Source organism: Procambarus clarkii, chromosome 37, assembly GCF_040958095.1.
Source record: "Procambarus clarkii isolate CNS0578487 chromosome 37, FALCON_Pclarkii_2.0, whole genome shotgun sequence".
Taxonomy (NCBI): Eukaryota; Metazoa; Arthropoda; class Malacostraca; order Decapoda; family Cambaridae; genus Procambarus; species Procambarus clarkii.
The window spans coordinates 20,114,181-20,127,801 of record NC_091186.1 but is presented as its reverse complement, the minus strand read 5'-3'; positions in this window follow the sequence as shown (position 1 = coordinate 20,127,801).

The following is a 13,621-nucleotide window of genomic DNA, read 5'->3' as shown; positions in this document are numbered from 1 at the left end:
GAGCTTAGCATTCCACTTCAACTGATTTTTCAGGCATCCCTGTTTACAGGAGTTGTAGCTGATGTGTGGAAAAAGGCTAACATAGTTCCAATCTACAAAAGTGGAAGCAGGGAAGACCCCCTTAATTAGATCGGTATCCTGACAAGTGTAATAGTCAAAATATTGGAAAAAATAATTAAAACTAAATGGGTAGAACACCTGGAGAGAAATGATATAATATCAGACAGACAGTATGGTTTTCGATCTGGAAGATCCTGTGTATCGAATTTACTCAGTTTCTATGATCGAGCAACAGAGATATTACAGGAAAGAGATGGTTGGGTTGACTGCATCTATCTGGACCTAAAAAAGGCTTTCGACAGAGTTCCACATAAGAGGTTGTTCTGGAAACTGGAAAATATTGGAGGGGTGACAGGTACGCTTCTAACATGGATGAAAAATTTTCTGACAGAAAAATGAGGGCAGTGATCAGAGGCAATGTATCGGACTGGAGAAAAGTCACATGTGGAGTACCACAGGGTACAGTTCTTGCACCAGTGATGTTTATGTCTACATAAATGATCTACCAGTTGGTATACAGAATTATATGAACATGTTTGCTGATGATGCTAAGATAATAGGAAGGATAAGAAACTTAGATGATTGTCATGCCCTTCAAGAAGACCTGGACAAAATAAGTACATGGCGCGCCACTTGGTAAATGGAATTTAATGTTAATAAATGCCATGTTATGGAATGTGGAATAGGAGAACATAGACCCCACACAACTAATATATTATGTGAGAAATCTTTAAAGAATTCTGATAAAGAAAGAGATCTAGAAGTGGTTCTAGATAGAAAACTATCACCTGAGGACCACATAAAGAATATTGTGCGAGGAGCCTATGCCACGCTTTCTAACTTCAGAATTGCTTTTAAATACATGGATGGCGATATACTAAAGAAATTGTTCACGACTTTTGTTAGACCAAAGCTAGAATATGCAGCTGTTGTGTGGTGCCCATATCTTAAGAAGCACATCAACAAACTGGAAAAGGTGCAAAGACATGCTACTAAGTGGCTCCCAGAACTGAAGGGCAAGAGCTACGAGGAGAGGTTAAGAGGCATTAAATATGCCAAAACTAGAAGACAGAAGAAAAAGAAGTGATATGATCACTACATACAAAATAGTAACAGGAATTGATAAAATCGATAGGGAAGATTTCCTGAGACCTGGAACTTTAAGAACAAGAGGTCATAGATTTAAACTAGCTAAACACAGATGCAGAAGAAATATAAGAAAATTCACTTTCGCAAACAGAGTGGTAGACGGTTGGAACAAGTTAGGTGAGAAGGTGGTGGAGGCCAAGACCGTCAGTAGTTTCAAAGCGTTATTCTTGTATATGCATAAATAAATAAATAAATAAAATATGACAAAGAGTGCTGGGAAGACGGGACACCACGAGCGTAGCTCTCATCCTGTAACTACACTTAGGTAATTACACTTGGGTAATTACATGCGAACAAGCTTGAATGGTCCCCAAGCCAATATGCAACTGAAAACTCCACACCCCAGAAGGATTCGAACCCAGACAGCCAGGGGGCACTGTGGCGTACCTGATACCTTCACCGCTACACCACACAGCTGTACAAAAATGTTGGCAGTCTTGAGACTCTTTACCCAACATCCGACAGCGATTAATAGTCTATTATATATAGCATGTTGATGACCCAACATGGCTGGGGCCACATCAACATACCCGCCCACCCATCACTGGTGGGGCCATGTTATGATGACCCAACATGGCTGGGGCCACATCAACATACCCGCCCACCCATCAGTGGTGGGGCCATGTTATGATGGCCCACTGTCAAGAAAGGGAGCTAAACATAGCTTGGGCTGTAGCCAGGAACATGCCAGCTGCTATAGTGAGGCGGGGGGTATACCAACCATAACGGGGGTACAGTCACCATAACGGGGGTATACTGTCTGGTTGATACCTGGTTGATGGGGTTCTGGGAGTTGTTCTACTCCCCAAGCCCGGCCCGAGGCCAGCTTGACTTGTGAGAGTTTGGTCCACCAGGCTGTTGCTTGGAGCGGCCCGCAGGCCCACATACCCACCACAGCCCGGTTGGTCCGGCACTCCTTGGTGGAAACTATCTAGTTTCCTCTTTAAGATGTCCACGGTTGTTCCGGCAATATTTCTTATGCTCGCTGGGAGGGTGTTGAACAACCGCGGACCTCTGATGTTTATACAGTGTTCTCTGATTGTGCCTATGGCACCTCTGCTCTTCACTGGTTCTATTCTGCATTTTCTTCCATATCGTTCACTCCAGTACGTTGTTATTTTACTGTGTAGATTTGGGACCTGTCCCTCCAGTATTTTCCATGTGTATATTATTTGATATCTCTCTCGTCTCCTTTCTAGTGAGTACATTTGGAGAGCTTTGCGACGATCCCAATAATTTAGGTGTTTTATCTCGTCTATGCGTGCCGTACATGTTCTCTGTATTCCCTCTATTTCAGCAATCTCTCCTGTTCTGAAGGGGGAAGCGAGTACTGAGAAGTACTCGAGACGGGACAACACAAGTGACTTTGAGTACAACCATTGTGATGGGATCCCTGGATTTGAAAGTTCTCGTAATCCATCAGGCAGCAAGCAGCACAGTGAGAGTGGGCCAGCAAGCACCACCGTGAGAGGCAGGCAGCAAGCAGCACAGTGAGAGTGGGCCAGCAAGCACCACCGTGAGAGGCAGGCAGCAAGCAGCACAGTGAGAGTGGGCCAGCAAGCACCACCGTGAGAGTGGGCCAGCAAGCACCACCGTGAGAGGCAGCCAGCAAGCACCACCGTGAGAGGCAGCCAGCAAGCACCACCGTGAGAGGCAGCCAGCAAGCACCACCGTGAGAGGCAGCCAGCAAGCACCACCGTGAGAGGCAGCCAGCAAGCACCACCGTGAGAGGCAGCCAGCAAGCACCACGGTGAGAGGCAGCCAGCAAGCACCACCGTGAGAGGCAGGCAGGCAGGCAGCAAGCACCACCGTGAGAGGCAGGCAGCAAGCACCACCGTGAGAGGCAGGCAGCAAGCACCACCGTGAGGCAGCCAGCAAGCACCACCGTGAGAGGCAGCCAGCAAGCACCACCGTGAGAGGCAGCCAGCAAGCACCACCGTGAGAGGCAGCCAGCAAGCACCACCGTGAGAGGCAGCCAGCAAGCACCACCGTGAGAGGCAGCCAGCAAGCACCACCGTGAGAGGCAGCCAGCAAGCACCACCGTGAGAGGCAGGCAGCAAGCACCACCGTGAGAGGCAGGCAGCAAGCAGCACAGTGAGAGGCAGGCAGCAAGCAGCACAGTGAGAGTGGGCCAGCAAGCACCACCGTGAGAGGCAGGCAGCAAGCAGCACAGTGAGAATGGGCCAGCAAGCACCACCGTGAGAGGCAGGCAGCAAGCACCACCGTGAGAGGCAGGCAGCAAGTACCACCGTGAGAGGCAGGCAGCAAGCAGCACAGTGAGAGTGGGCCAGCAAGCACCACCGTGAGAGGCAGGCAGCAAGCACCACAGTGAGAGTGGGCCAGCAAGCACCACCGTGAGAGGCAGGCAGGCAGCAAGCACCACAGTGGGCCAGCAAGCAGCACAGTGAGAGGCAGGCAGGCAGCAAGCAGCACAGTGGGCCAGCAAGCAGCACTGGGAGCAGGAAGCAGACGGCAGGGCAGGTGGAGCGCGCCAAGGTGACAGTCAGCCCAGGGCCCCTCCGCCTCACCCAGTAATTGAAGGTTGTACAGTAACGTTTGTGAAGCAGTTTACACTGAGGTATTCCCCAAGACGTCTAGGACTCGACCTTGGACCATTACGCCACACTCTTGACGCAACACGCGCCACTCCCCAGGCATCCCACCAACCTTATTACACCATAATACTTCATGCGTGCGTCTACCTCATACTGGCACCCAGAGCTGCCGGACAAAAGCCACAGTGGCACCCAGAGTGCCATAGGCACCACCAGACAACACTGTATAAACATCAGAGGTCCGCGGTTGTTCAACATCCTCCCAGCGAGCATAAGAAATATTGCCGGACAACCTAGGTTGTGTAGACACGTGGGTTCTGCATACTCGCTGCACAAAGTAACAGTCTGTTGGACCAAGTTATCACAATTCAAGTCTGACCTCAGCGCGGCCATGGAAAGTATAAAACACTAAAACACTCCAGGAATCACGTGAATTTAAAGAGATTATACATGAACGCATATTTTTTTTTTTTTTTTTTTTTTTTTTTTTTTTACACAGGAGGGTACAGGAGCAGACGACTGCTGACTCCTGTTAGCAGGCTGAGAGCTTTCCCTTCCCATAGTTCATGGTAAGCCTTACCCAACTAGTTTACACACAGGAGGGTACAGCAGCAGACGACTGCTGACTCCTGTTAGCTGGCTGAGAGCTTTGCCTTCCCATAGTTCATGGTAAGCCTTACCCAACTAGTTTACACACAGGAGGGTACAGGAGCAGACGACTGCTGACTCCTGTTAGCTGGCTGAGAGCTTTCCCTTCCCATAGTTCATGGTAAGCCTTACTCAACTAGTTTACACACAGGAGGGTGTAAAACAGCAACATATTCTCCAGAAACTTTATTCATCCCATATAATTAAGAGACTTCACTCACCGTGTACGGTGAGGGATGTCACTCACCGACGGTGAGGGATGTCACTCACCGTGTATGGTGAAGGGATGTCACTCACTGTGTATGGTGAAGGGATGTCACACCACCGTGTGTATGGTGAAGGGATGTCACTCACCGTGTATGGTGAAGGGATGTCACTCACCGTGTATGGTGAAGGGATGTCACTCACCGTGTACGGTGAAGGGATGTCACTCACCGTGTACGGTGAAGGGATGTCACTCACCGTGTACGGTGAAGGGATGTCACTCACCGTGTACGGTGAAGGGATGTCACTCACCGTGTACGGTGAAGGGATGCCACTCACCGTGTACGGTGAAGGGATGCCACTCACCGTGTACGGTGAAGGGATGCCACTCACCGTGTACGGTGAAGGGATGCCACTCACCGTGTACGGTGAAGGGATGTCACTCACCGTGTACGGTGAAGGGATGTCACTCACCGTGTACGGTGAAGGGATGTCACTCACTGTGTACGGTGAAGGGATGTCACTCACTGTGTACGGTGAAGGGATGTCACTCACTGTGTACGGTGAAGGGATGTCACTCACTGTGTACGGTGAAGGGATGTCACTCACTGTGTACGGTGAAGGGATGTCACTCACTGTGTACGGTGAAGGGATGTCACTCACTGTGTACGGGAAGGGATGTCACTCACTGTGTACGGTGAAGGGATGTCACTCACTGTGTACGGTGAAGGGATGTCACTCACTGTGTACGGTGAAGGGATGTCACTCACTGTGTACGGTGAAGGGATGTCACTCACTGTGTACGGTGAAGGGATGTCACTCACTGTGTACGGTGAAGGGATGTCACTCACTGTGTACGGTGAAGGGATGTCACTCACTGTGTACGGTGAAGGGATGTCACTCACTGTGTACGGTGAAGGGATGTCACTCACTGTGTACGGTGAAGGGATGTCACTCACTGTGTATGGTGAAGGGATGTCACTCACTGTGTATGGTGGGGGATGTCACTCACCGTGTACGGTGAAGGGATGTCACTCACCGTGTACGGTGAAGGGATGTCACTCACCGTGTACGGTGAAGGGATGTCACTCACCGTGTACGGTGAAGGGATGTCACTCACCGTGTACGGTGAAGGGTGTCACTCACCGTGTATGGTGAAGGGATGTCACTCACCGTGTATGGTGAAGGGATGTCACTCACTGTGTATGGTGAAGGGATGTCACTCACTGTGTATGGTGAAGGGATGTCACTATCAATAAAATAATCACACTGTAGTTTCAACCAGCTGTGGTCCAGTTGGCTTCGTTCTCTACTCACAATCGGGGATCCTGAGTTCGATTCCCGAGCGGGACAAAAATGGTGGGGCACGTTACCTTTCACCTCATGCCTCTGTTCACCTAGCACTAAAAAGGTACCCGGGATTAAAACAACTGTTGTGGGTTTCATCCCGATGAAGCATCTGTAGGTCTCGCTCGGGGGACCTCGATACAATCCTAATGAATACATACACACAGGCTTTCTGTCCCCTACAACAATATTATAAACCGGGGGATACCAGATGCACTTAAAGCAGCAGACATAGCCCCTCTACACAAGGGAGGGAGCAAAGCATTGGCAAAATTATATACCAGTTGCACTAACATCGCACATAATAAAAGTATTTGAGAGAGTTATCAGGAGTCAGGTCACTAGTTTCATGGAGACCAATGACCTCCACAACCCAGGCCAACATGGAGACCAATGACCTCCACAACCCAGGCCAACATGGAGACCAATGACCTCCACAACCCAGGCCAACATGGAGACCAATGACCACAACCCAGGCCAACATGGAGACCAATGACCTCCACAACCCAGGCCAACATGGAGACCAATGACCTCCACAACCCAGGCCAACATGGAGACCAATGACCTCCACAACCCAGGCCAACATGGAGACCAATGACCTCCACAACCCAGGCCAACATGGAGACCATTGACCTCCACAACCCAGGCCAACATGGAGACCATTGACCTCCACAACCCAGGCCAACATGGAGACCATTGACCTCCACAACCCAGGCCAACATGGAGACCATTGACCTCCACAACCCAGGCCAACATGGAGACCATTGACCTCCACAACCCGGCCAACATGGAGACCATTGACCTCCACAACCCAGGCCAACATGGAGACCATTGACCTCCACAACCCAGGCCAACATGGATTTAGGGCAGGAAGATCGTGCTTCTCACAGCTACTTGACCACTACGACAAAGTCACCGAGGCATTAGAAGAAAAACAGAATGCAGATGTGGTATACACGGACTTCACAAAAGCATTCGATAAATGTGACCGTGGAGTGATAGCACACAAAATGAGGTCAATGGGAATAACCTGTACTCAAGATTCAGTTGCATGATGGCTCTCTGCTCGACTATGTAACCAGATACAAATACCTTGGTCTTGAAGTTCCACTGTACCGCAATGTTGTAGCCAGACTGGGTCGCCAATGTAGAGAGGCTCCGTGCTCTCAAGGCTGTGGCAGGCTACCGTCCAAGCTATGGTGCAAATGTGAGAATTGTCAAAATGATGTATCTCTCATATATTAGGTCACTGATTGATTATGCTGCACCCATGCTTGCCCTAGTGCCTGAGAGAATGCTTGGAGGGATGGAAAACATGCAAAACGAAGCCATGAGGATAATCCTCGGATGCCCCCGTACAACTAAATTACTAAACATGAGGAAGGAACTGAATATTTCATGTGTAAGTGATCGTATCACTGAAATTAATGCTTTAATTGGTATCAAGATGCTTAGGCTAACCCACCCTAACCCCACGGAAGCCCTCCAAGCCCTCCCTTGAAGGTCAGCATCCCTCCAAATGGGTTACCAAAACTGCCACTGTGCTCAGAATGTATAATACTCATCACCCCTACCAAGAGAGACAACAACACTTTCCTGTCCCATGGGAGATCACTCCTTTCCAAATTACTGTCCCCCCTTTCCCACCCAAGAAGCTGATTAAAGAACAAGCCTTGCTTCGACAAGAAGCAAAGTACAATGCCTTAAGCCAACTTGATGCTTTAGTCAGAGAGCGCTCCCTTTCCCAGATTATTTACACTGATGGATCCTTGCATCAGTCCCATGGTGCAGCTGGAAGTGCAGTTGTTGTGACAGGGAGAGATGGTTCCTTCTCCCATGAGTGTGGCGCGTCTCAGTAACTGGGCCTCCACTCTTCAAACAGAATTGGTAATCCTTGCACTCGAGCGCGTATGAATCCAAAGTTGACACGCTAATTGTAAGTGACTCCTTGTCATCCTTGACTGCCCTCAGCTCCCCAAGGCATAACTGTGACGTGCTTATCTCTGAAGCTTGACACAGATAATGAAATAATCAATGATGGAGTCAGAGTTTGTCTCCTGTGGATTCCTTCCCGTATGGGTCTCCGAATGCATGATAGAACTGATGAGTTGGCCAAGATTTTTGCTCGTAAAGAGGGAATTGATTACCAACTTGGACTGCCTTTGAGCAGTCTGAGGGCAGTAATATTTCGGGATCAACAAAATCTCGTAGATTTGAGGCAAAATTAAATTCACACCAATTGCTTCATCTATCATTCTATTATGCAGTCTATGGGTCATCCAGTAAGGTTAGCAGACTTCTAGATGGTACCACTGCTAGGCTTAGGCTCGGCTACAAGTACCTCTGGGAATTTGTAAAATCTGCTAATGTAGTTTTGACTAAATGTAAACTCTGTCAGCAGAGCTATTCGCATACTTTGCGTCATTATATAATGGAATGTGAAAAAATCGCGGAATTCAGAGATAACGCCATCAATGGTGTCCAAGAATGTGTAAGTACTTCATTCATAATGATGTGCTGCTGGGAATCTTAGTCAAGTATCGAAAATTTGCTAACTGTAGGTAATGCATGCACATGACTGTAAAGCTGCCGCCCAGTTGGGTGGGTGTGGCACATGACTGTAAAGCTGCCGCCCAGTTGGGTGGGTGTGGAGCACATGACTGTAAAGCTGCCGCCCAGTTGGGTGGGTGTGGAGCACATGACTGTAAAGCTGCCGCCCAGTTTGGTGGGTGTGGAGCACATGACTGTAAAGCTGCCGCCCAGTTGGGTGGGTGTGGAGCACATGACTGTAAAGCTGCCGCCCAGTTGGGTGGGTGTGGAGCACATGACTGTAAAGCTGCCGCCCAGTTGGGTGGGTGTGGAGCACATGACTGTAAAGCTGCCGCCCAGTTGGGTGGGTGTGGAGCACATGACTGTAAAGCTGCCGCCCAGTTGGGTGGGTGTGGAGCACATGACTGTAAAGCTGCCGCCCAGTTGGGTGGGTGTGGAGCACATGACTGTAAAGCTGCCGCCCAGTTGGGTGGGTGTGGAGCACATGACTGTAAAGCTGCCGCCCAGTTGGGTGGGTGTGGAGCACATGACTGTAAAGCTGCCGCCCAGTTGGGTGGTGTGGAGCACATGACTGTAAAGCTGCCGCCCAGTTGGGTGGGTGTGGAGCACATGACTGTAAAGCTGCCGCCCAGTTGGGTGGGTGTGGAGCACATGACTGTAAAGCTGCCGCCCAGTTGGGTGGGTGTGGAGCAAGACTAGTAACTGTGTGACTCACCATAGATGTAACGTGCCTTGTATAGTGACTTGTGAGCCTCTTGTTGAATTACTTATGATACAAAAGATTATCGATGTGTAAATGATTGCATATACATGTATGTGTAAATCACGAAAATAAAGACGTGTACATGTATATATATCGTTAACAATTGTGTAACTAGCTTCACAAGATTGTCACTGGCTTAACTAAACGAACTCTGGGGTTCAGTTCTTGAACCCATTATGTGCCTCTGTAACCCTTTACACCACCGACCACGGCATGGGTATGGGGTGCATAATAAAGACATTTAATTGGGAATAACTTGTAAAGTAGGACAGTTAATACTCTGTCGTTACTAGACAGAAAGAGTTACTAGTAACAGTTACTATAACACAAAGAGTAACAGTCAACAATATAAAATCGAGTCCATGTGCGGTTAAAAGCTCTGTACCTCAAGGTACAGTCCTTGCACCGCTACTGTTCCTTATTCTCATTTCAGATATCGACAAAAATAAAAGTCACAGCTTCGTATCATCCTTTGCAGATGACACAAAAATCAGCATGAAAATTACCTCTGCTGAAGACATTGAAAAACTTCAAGCAGATATTAATAAAGTTTTCGACTGGGCAGCAGAAAATAACATGATGTTTAACAGTGATAAATTCCAGGTACTCAGGTACGGTAAAAATGAGGACCTTAAACATAATACAGGGTACAAAACACAATCAAATCTGCCCATAGTAGGAAAACAACAAGTCAAGGATTTGGGAATAATGATGTCTGACGACCTAACGTTTAGGGAGCATAACCAAGCAAATATTGCGACAGACAGACAAATGATAATAGGATGGATTACGAGAATTTTCAAATCCAGGGATCCCATCACAATGGTTGTACTCTTCAAGTCACTTGTGTTGTCCCGTCTCGAGTACTTCTCAGTACTCACTTCCCCCTTCAGAGCAGGAGAGATTGCTGAAATAGAGGGAATACAGAGAACATATACGGCACGCATAGACGAGATAAAACACCTAAATTATTGGGATCGTCTCAAAGCTCTCCAAATGTACTCACTAGAAAGGAGACGAGAGAGATACCAAATAATATACACATAGAAAATACTAGAGGGACAGGTCCCAAATCTACACAGTAAAATAACAACGTACTGGAGTGAACGATATGGAAGAAATGTAGAATAGAACCAGTGAAGAGCAGAGGTGCCATAGGCACAATCAGAGAACACTGTATAAACATCAGAGGTCCACGGTTGTTCAACGTCCTCCCAGCGAGCATAAGAAATATTGCCGGACCAACCGTGGACATCTTCAAGAGAAAACTAGATAGTTTTCTCCAAGGAGTGCCGGACCAACCGGGCTGTGGTGGGTATGTGGGCCTGCGGGCCGCTCCAAGCAACAGCCTGGTGGACCAAACTCTCACAAGTCAAGCCTGACCTCGGGCCGGGCTTGGGGAGTAGAAGAACTCCCAGAGCCCCATCAACCAGGTATCAACCAGATGCAAATGGATACTCAGCCTTAAGACCCGCCTCCGTTAGGCTTATATGAACAGGTCTGCTGCAGATTCCTTTGGTCTTGGACTCAGGTTACCCAATGGCCTTCATGAGGCCTCTCCAGGGTGGTTGGTGTGGTGTGTTTTAGGGGGTAGTCTAGGGGGTATCTTATGTTATGTTGAGACGATTTCGGGGCGGCCGGGTCCTAGACCAGGCCTCCTTTTTGTTACACACTCAGGAAGCAGCCCGTAGCAGCTGTCTAACTCCCAGGTACCTATTTACTGCTAGGTGAATCTAGCTGGCATCATTGGTGAGAGAATCGCCAATGAGAGAGAGCTGGATTTACTGGCATCAGGGTGAGAGAATCTCTGCCCATTTGTTTCCGCCTCCGCCGGGGATCGAACCCGAAATCTTAAGACTAGCTTAAACGTAGCCTAAAGGTAGTGTAAGGGTAGCCTTGAAATGTTTGGTGGTGGTGTAGGGAGTTAATGGTTGGTGAGAGAGAGAGCAGAGTTGTGATGGCTGGCATTACCCAGGGTGGGTTGGTGGTGGTCGTGGTGGTGGTGGTGGTAGGTAGTAATAATGTTGGGAGAGGGTTAGGGGGATGGTAATGGGTAGACCTACTGTCCTTGTGTCCCACTGCCAGGGACAGCAGCTCCACCAGGCTGACCCAGTGTCCCCCGGACCAAGGACTGGCCACAGCAATCACACCCCAACAGTTAACTTACGAGTACCTATTTTGCTGTTAAGTGAGCGAAGGTAATGATCCAACTCGGGATCATGGGTAGAGGGGTAGGTGGTGGTGCAGCAGCCAGTCCTCCAAACAAAGACCATTCCATCCACCCGCCAAACCCCAGCTGTTTATGAATGAAAATCGGTTTACACACGACTCACAACTGATGACGTTCGAACACTTCCGTCAGTCCTTCACTGACGACTTTTGTTCGAACCACAACGCTGTAAATGCTTCACCCACGTACTACACATAATCGCCAACAGAACCTAAACACTTAACCTAACCAATGTTTTAACATGCACAATATGCTATTATAACATTAATTTACATTTGAGAAAATTCCCGTTGTGATTGAACAGCATGTACAAATTGATGAATGCGCCTGTGGGGTCGACCGCTGGATGGAATGGACTTGAGTCGAGGACGGGTTGGGTGGTGGTGGAGGCGGTGGCGAGGTTGGGCATATTTCAACACGTGTAAGGTCAACACCCTCAACACTACCTTACTCACCACACAGCACACACACTTCAGCACTGAACACAGCCAAGAATTACAGTCAACTTTCTGTATACATACACCGACACGCGGGGGTGTATGTATACACAACACACACCCCTCCCCTCCCCACACACCTGTGTGTGGGGGTGGGGGGGTAGGACAAGCGCAGGTGGGACAATAGGTGGGTGACGGGGCAGGTCTGGGGTGACTGGCGGACAATTAGGCTAAAACAGGAAATAGGAGGAGCCGGTGTGAAACTGGAGAAGTTATGGGTGATAGTATCCTTGATTACCTCCAGACTCCTGAGTGGTGGCAGGTATTGAGATGGTGATCAGGTAGGCTGTAGTTGTGACGCCTCACACGACGCCACCTTGGGAAGGCTTCAGATTGACATTCAACCATGGCTGTGTTGCGGACAATAAGAGCAGCAGCCTAGCATGTCCTAGCAGACCTTCCCTAGCGGGGCCCAGCTGGCGCACCACGTGGGTCTTGTGTGTGTCCCTGAACTGTGGTGCTCTCTCTACACCTCGGGTGCTGACTGGCTGCTGGCTGGCATAGTCATGAGGTGCAGTCTCCTGCTCCCCCCCCCCCACTCTTGTCAACTCATACACCACAGCTGACCACCTCCCTCCCCAACATAGAGGATTCACCACACATGTGGGGGTGACCACACATGTGGGTCACCACACATGTGTGGTCACCCCACATGTGAATTAACTCTTAAGTCACAATGTGACATTTTGTGGCTCATGGGTAGTGTTGTCGTCTAATTAGTTATGCCTCCAAGTATAGCAACAGCCTGTTGGACCAAGCTCTCACAGGTCAAGCCTGGCCCAACTGTCATTCAAGGTTCCCGGGTTTGACTACTAGACGGGACCAAATTGGTTGGGCACGTTGCCTTTCACCTCATGCTTCTGTTCACCTAGCAGTAAATAGGTACCTGGGAGTTTTGGAACCGTTTCGGGTTGCATCCTGGTGAGGTTATCCTGAGGTTATCTTGAGATGATTTCGGGGCTTAGCGTCCCCGCGGCCCTGTCCTCAACAAGGCTTCCTTTTTGTTCCCCCCCCCCCCTCAGGAAGCAGCCCGTAGCAGCTGTAACTCCCAGGTACCTGTTTACTGCTAGGTGAACAGGGGCACCAGGATAAAACAAACTTTTTGTCTATTTGTCTCCGCCTCCACTGGGAATCGAACCCGGAACCTCAGGATTACGAATCCGAAGATCAGACCACTCAGCTGTCAGGCGCCCTGACCACTGACGAAACTACTGACCCCAGGGTCAGTAGTTTCACCCTTAAGGGGAACTCTATACAAGCCATAGGTGCGTGTGAATATACGTACGAACACACACGTATGGGGTATGAGCTACGAGGAGAGACTACGGGAATTAAACCTCACGTCACTGGGAGACAAGAGTTAGAGGGGACATGATCACCACATACAAGATTCTCAGAGGAATTGATAGGGTAGATAAAGACAGGCTATTTACCACAAGGGGCACACGCACTAGGGGACACAGGTGGAAACTGAGTGCCCAAATGAGCCATAGAGACGTTAGAAAGATTTTTTTTTCAGTGTCAGCGTAGTAGACAAATGGAATACATTAGGAAGTGATGTGGTGGAGGCTGACTCCATACACAGTTTCAAGTGTAGATATGATAGAGCCCAATAGGC